We start from the raw sequence: 7,463 nt of genomic DNA on the forward strand, positions 1-7,463 counted from the left end.
ACCCACGGCTCCCACTCTCATTAAAAAAATACTGCTCAATCAAATCTACCCAATGCAGCTGTTTTCTGAATAATTGTCATAACTCCTAAGAGAAGGCACCTTGTTCTCATTGCCAAGACATGGTCTCTGGTAATATTGTGTCCAAATATTCTTACCACAGAGCTTCGGGCTTCACTCTGTGGTCTTCCATCTTCAATATTACATCTGTGAATCTTCAAATCAACAGGAGCCCAAAAAGTGGGCAAGATGGTAACTTTAATAAATGCACATGGAAAAACGTTCTTTCAAAAATAGTAAGCCCAGGATAACTGACATCTCTGGAATTCTAGCCTAGAGCTAGAGCAGGCGTCTCCAGCAAGTTGATCACTAGCTGCCAATAGCTCCCAGAAACCTTCAGAGTGGCCCACAGTCTTGAGTTCATTTTCAAATAGGCACAGGGTCATATTTATCCTTTTAGGTTTAAGGGTAGGCTGTGTTGACATGATTATCATCAGGCTGCAGATAGCAAGGCCCTATAATAAGCCGTACAGTAGTCAAATTTATGACACATGGTAAGGTACAGAGGTGAACAATTGAAGCACTAAGGTATTAAACTAGTAAGAACAAAATTATATTTCTCAATACTTTTAAATAGGGGAAAAGTAAATTGAAAAGTTACCTTAATGATCAAGTTAACTTTTCATTTTAATTTTCTTTAATTTTAATATAAATAGCAGGTCTCTTGTTCCCAGTGGGCAGTAGGCACTGTGCTATAATCATTATTGAAAAATACAGTCATTTTGTAAACTCTGAAAAATGCTCCAGGTTATGAACATTTTTGGACTTTACATTTTTCCTATTAAAAAATGGTTGTATGTTTGTGTTATACATGTCCTGTGCCACAAGTACATAGAATAGGCGTTCAGACACCAATTCACATGTATCCCGTTCATATGCACACATATTCATAAAACCCCAAAAAGCAGGCTTTCACTGACATGCGTGGCAGTCCTGCCATAGTTCCCCTAGTCAAAGTATTTTGTATCCATTGTATCCTGCTGGATGGACATTAGGGTTAAAGGCAATGAAGCTGGGTGTGAGGCTGGCTTGTAAGAATTCACAAGTTGTTTAGCCTTCAGTAGCTCACGAGGAGTTTCACTGATCAGAAGTAGCTCTCACTACAGAAAAGTTTGGAGATCCCTGAACTAATATTCAAGCGGAGACATCTCTAGTAACATACTTGTAAGAAAACAGGTTTTTTACAGGTTCCTTCCCACCTTTTGCCCCCATTTATACTTTAAGTCTCTGTTTGTCAACTCTGAAAGTGCACTGGTACCTGCTAAGCAGGGCCCAGTGTCAAAGCTGTCTACCTTAAATAGGATGGATGTGAATTGGTAATCTCAATTAGCAAGGACTTTAACTCTTTTATAAGTACTTTGTAAGTGATACCAGTGGTACCCAGGGCATGGGAGTTAAAAGTGCCCCAAGAGCCTGCAGCAGTGATTGTGCCACCATGAGTGACCCAAGTAAAGAGTTGACAGCAGGTTGCCCATTGTGGATTGCAGGAGCCATGCAAACTGATCCAGCTCGAGTTTGCCCTCAACATGAGTGGCAAGGTCACAGCAGGTTGAAATATAGTTAATGTGTGGTGTTAGAAATGGGGGTTTTTAGTTGGCAAGGGCTTGCACCTTTGTCCAAATAGGGACCCTTCTTCCTAGTCAGGATAAGGGAGTTACACTCCTAAAATAACCCCTGCTCACCTTCTTGGTAGCTTGGCACAAGGAGTCAGGCTTATCTCAGAGGCAGTGTGTAAAGCATTTGCACAGAACCAACAGTAATACAGTGTAAGCACTACAAAAGGACACCACACCAGTTTAGAAAAATAACCAATATTTTTATAAACTTAAGACAAGACCAAAAACGATAAAAATCCACAATACAGTACTTAAAAATCTTCAGGTATCAAAATAATCTTGAAAAACAGTTATTTGATGTCAATAGCTCCATCTGGGGCTATCACATTGTTGTGAGCAAACAAATCCAAACAGTTCTGGCTGACCGCAGCGTTGCGGGCCATCTACAGTGTCGGGAAGACCCGCAAACAGTACCTTTCAGAAATGCAGGGCGTCGATGACCTCTCATTGAGCTTCTGAAAATACAACGTCTGCAGGCGTCGGTTCCGGAGGTCGATGCAGGAGTCGTCGGGGCCCTCGATGTCACACGTATTGCAGGTCGATCTCCTCTTTTTCGAAGTCAGGAGCGCTGGCATCTGCGGATGCAGTGCGAAGCGGTGCAGCGGTGCGGCATGCGGTGCCCTCAGGTCGTGGTGCGAGGAGCGGCTCGGTGGCGGCATCAGATGGCATCATCGGTGAGACCAGGGTCGCGGTGTGAGATGAAGGTGGTGCTAGTCACAGTGCTGGCAGGTCACGGTGCAGGCAGTGTCGTTGTCATTGCTGAAGCGCTGTCGTCGGCTGACAAACTGGAGTCTTTGGCACCATCGAACGTAGGCCAAGGCAAGCAGTGCGGGATGAGGGCGGTGCGTTGTGTAACTCTGCGAGCAGTGCCCTTGAACCACAGTGCAAGCAGCAGCGTCAATTCCGGCATGGAGCGTCATCGTCGGGGATACCAAGACGTCGTCATGAAGTGAGGTGATGCGGAATGCGGTGCCTACATGTCCTGGTGCGAGCAGCAGCTCGGTGGCGGCGTCAGCAAGCCTCGTCGGTGAGACCATGGTCTCGTGTGGCGTTGTGGCTGTACCCTCTGCGGTGCCTTCAGGACACGGAGTTGGCAACGGCATCGTAGACAGTATCGAGCTTGAAGTCTTTGCTGTTACTGAGACTTCTTGAACAGGGGCAAGCTCTACCTCAAGACCTTGGAGAAACTCACAAAAGTAGATTGCAGAAAGTTCAGTCCAGTCCTTTCACTAGCACTACCCAAGACTGAAACAGACACTGCAGGCCAACACAGCAAAGCACACAGCAAAGTGGTAGTTCCTCCTCACAGCTTCTCCAGCCCTTCTTCTTGGCAGTCTTCTTGATCCAAAAGAGTTCTAAAATCTTGGGGTCTGGGCCCCAATATTTATACTAGCAAATCATTTGTCCTCTGAAGGCAGAGGGTCCTGTACCTAGTTCAAACCAGTTCTGGGTGCATTCTACCAGTTTGCACTTTCTTCCTTTGTCAGTGTGGGCTAGGGTCCTCAGACACACCACAGGAGGTGGAGCCAGCATTGTGGAAGGCAGGCGCCACCCTATTCAGACCCAGGTGCTACTCCTCCCACCCACCTACAGGCAGATAGGTCTATTGAGCCCTGTGCTGACTCACCCTGTCTCCTGGAGTCTCCCCAGCCCCTGTCACTCACAAACCAGACATACACTACACAAGCTAGCAGAGGCAGGCTGGATGGTTAGGTAAGAAAATACCTACTGTAAAAGTGGTATTTTCAAACACAGAATGTTAAAACCAACTTCACTAAAATATGTATTTTATCATTCTGAGTTCAGGCATACCAAACTTGAGTTTCTACCATGTTCCCTGGGTCAGTTAGGATTACAGGATGTTATAATCAAACTGCCCATTCTGGCCGATAGGGAACAGTTAGCCTTGCAATAGTGAAAAATGAAGTAGGCTGTAATTCATGATCAGGACATGCCACACACACCAGGGCATGTCCCACCTTTCACATACAAGGCACCCTGCCCACAGGGGTACCTTGGGCCTACCTTAGGGGTGACTAACATGTAGAAAAGGGAAGGTTAGGGACTGGCAAGTGGGTGCACTTGCCAGGTCGACATGGCAGCCCCAGGCTGCACACAGGCTCTGCAATGGCAGGCCAGAGTTACACTTTATCGGCTGTTTGCATGGGTGGCACAATCCAGTGCTGCAGTCCACTAACAGCATTTGATTTATGGTCCTGGCACTCGCAGTGCACTTTACTAGGGACTGACACAAAAATAAAATAGGCCAATCATGGAAACACCAATCCATAACACATTTTACACGGAGAACATATGCACTTTAGCACTGAGCAGCAGCTGTAAAGTGCCCAGAGTCCTAAAACCAACAACAGCAGGTCAGGAAAAATAGGAGGAAAATGCAAAAAGTTTAGGGATAACCCTGCAAAAAGGGCCATCTCCAACATGTGGCCATATATGTGCAGATCTATATGTCCCAATAGTAGTCTCTTTTCATTAAGGGCAAAAATAATGGTCCCACAGAAAAGTGTCATGTTTGGTATCAAACTACTTGATTCTTCAAATTCAACTTTTTCCCAAATTCAGATTTAAAGTGGCATGCACCCAGTTGGCTACTTTAGAGGTTGCCCATCTGCACCAAATGTTACTGTGCCCTGTCTGACAGCATGAAGCTGCTGCTGACAAGACAGGATTCAGACCCCTTGCCAGGAGGTGCGAACACTCCAAGTAGTGCGAAAAAAAGGCCTGCCTTGGAAGGAGATGTCACCTTCCTCCCTGACAGTATGAGTATTGAAGTGGCACTTCATGGCCTTGACCTTCAAAGCTTCCACCACCTCTGATATGCAATCAGGCTGCCTCCCAAAGGAGGAAACAGTCTTCTCCCTTTCCCCAGGCATATTTGCACCCAGACAGGTGGGAAAATTAGGTAGTCTGGAAGTGCACACACCAGAGAGCTAGCCACATGGGCTACCTGCTCTGTGGAGCCAATGATGGCTTCTGCCATTCTAACAATAGCAGAATAGAGGGTTCTTAGTAAAAAAAAAAAAAGGTGGCACACCCCCGAATGTGGTCAGCTCAGGGGTGGATTAGCTGCTGGGGCAAGTAGCCCATTGGCTACATGCCCATACCCCTAAATCCTCTAAAACAAGGATTTAAAGGCTACCCCTGGCATCAGATCCTCAGATTTGCTTGAACTGCAAGGACAAAGAAGAGACCTGAGTCTGTGACTTCCAGACCTGCACAAAGCAAAGGCATGATATCGTGCACCTGTGACAACCACCATGCAAATGCATGACTGCGATATGTCCTGGATTAGACACCTGATCCATAAGAAGGGAAAACCCCTCTGCAAGCCAAAAGCAACTCCAGATCTTGCTTGACTAGAAGTATTAGTAAAGTAAAGCACACTCTTGATATAACAGAATCATTGGCCATTGAGGGCTCACCCAAATATAAATGGTCTTGTGCATTGTGGGAAACCTAGTCCTGTCCTCCAGCAGGTTTCAGCTGCTACTGTTTTCCCCCAGACTCTAGGACATTGAAGTAATCACAAGTTGTGTTTGCAACTTCCAAGACTTGTGGGTGGCCAGTCAGGCGCTGCACCTTGACGGAATATTGCAGCATCCCTAACCAGGTGCCTCAGTGGCAAGTTGTCGAGATTTTGTATCCCTTTCCTCACCTGCACCATCCAAGCAGCAAGACTAGCAACCATGGCTCTTGCATTTAGTACCAAGGGCAGATAGGAGAACTCTCATCCGAGCCCTATGACCTAGGTGAAATTCAACCGCCTTGTCCTGGCACCCTCATCACCTAAACCCCAATGGTTTCCACTGGACTTGCCTTGCGAGTGACCGAGTGTCACTAGTGTGTTTTCCAATTGACTTCAACATTATCATTTTGAGTTAAATGCACTGAATTTTTTCCCCTTAAAAACTCATAACTCCTAAAATTATCTTCATTTAGGTATCTAAAATGATAGATAAATCTGCTCTATTTTTATAAATTGGTGCTGGATTTCTTTCGAGTCATTTCAATTACTTATCGTCCATGTTGGTACTGAAATTATAAACACATGTTCCTCTAGTAAAGCCTGGATGCTCTGTGCCAAACTACCAGGACAGATCTAGAGATTTATTAGTGTGAATCCAAAGGACCTATAGGGGGTAAAGTCTACATATTGCACAGTATAGCTAACCAGCTTCACATCATTGTATCCCGCTTTCCTTCAATGATGTAAAGGTCTCTTTGGAACCTAATATAGTGTATGTGGTACGTATCACATTAACATATGTTTAAAAACCTAAAAAAATCCTAAAGAAATGCAGTAGATTCACAATGGTGGTTCCAAAATAAAACCAAAACTTCACCAAAATTCATTGTTACTGGCTAGGTCCACAAACCATAACTCACACACCTGCCAAGCAAATCATAACGACATCACCAAATACAATGCTCTTGACCTTACTCCTGATGTTACAGATGACTTCACAAGTGGAATAAATGATCTCACTAGTGACATCATATTACCTTACCAGGAACATTATGAATGACACAATCATTAAAGCAGTTTGAATTATAATTTAAATATAGTGTATGGAGTCATCATTTTTTTTGGTATAAATGTTGCATCCAGAGAAGAATATGTCTGACCCGGCCAAATTAACACTTCAAAAAACAACAGCCAGCGCTAGACTCCAAATAGTAACTGTAGTACACCACTTTTGATTCACCGAATTGGCACGTCTCCAACTGGCTGGTGGAGCTAACGTGCGATAATTTAATCATCATTCCTAAGACCACAACCTCTTGGTGTGGGTCTCCATGTTCACCAAATCAGACACTTCAACTTTTAACTCGGATCTCTATCTAATTATCCTAAAGGATCCCTGGCATCAATTCCTTGCGGCTGCCCATACCTCCCCCCTTTCCACAGGCCTGAAGAAGACCCGCCACTGACGCGTAATAAGCTGCGCTATCTTCCAGGGTTGAAACGTCAATGTTATTGCCTTACTAGTCTATGCAGTCTCCTCGACCCGAATACAAAATAACACTTGGGCCGTGTATGCACGTGTTAAGGAATGGACAGGAAGAAATAAAACGTGTCATCTTCACTATTCTTGTGTCACTCATGTCGGCTATATGTGTACAGCACTTTTGACTTCACATATCACCACAAGTCACTCATCCTGAAATATAGTCACTACTAAATCATCGTATATTTAATGTTTTGTTGACAGCCACACTCAGTGTTTATTGTAAATAATAACATAGGGGTCCATTAGAATGTAGGATGGATCGCCATCGCCCGCATGGCGGTGGCGATCCGTCCTACATCCTTCCCTGCCCGCCACCCATTTCCCCCCGCCACATAAGCATGGCGGGGGTACCGCGGTGGACGGGAAGACCATCCGCCACTCTTCTGCCTGGTCGACAAGTGTACCGGGTGGAAAAGTGTTTAATATGGTGGCGGTGTCTCATAGACACCACCATCCATATCAGGATGCAGGCTGCCTCGCCACCACAGCAAGGCAAGCGGATTTTCAAGTTGGGAGCCCATTGCGGGCCTCCAGGATTTTGAGGGGGTGGGGGAGCACATGGGGGGTACCTATGGTACCCCCCTGTATGTGCATGCACAACATGGCAGGCACCGCGCGGTGCCTGCCACGTTGTGCATGCATGTGCACAACATGCATTTTTGGCATTGGGGCGGGTGATGCTTAAAGCTACGCCCGCCGCAATGTTATAAATGCAGGATGCGCACGCCAGTGTGGCGGGCGCATCCTAACCACCCCC

The sequence above is a fragment of the Triturus cristatus genome, chromosome 8, assembly GCF_964204655.1.
Source record: "Triturus cristatus chromosome 8, aTriCri1.1, whole genome shotgun sequence".
In the NCBI taxonomy this organism is placed as follows: Eukaryota; Metazoa; Chordata; class Amphibia; order Caudata; family Salamandridae; genus Triturus; species Triturus cristatus.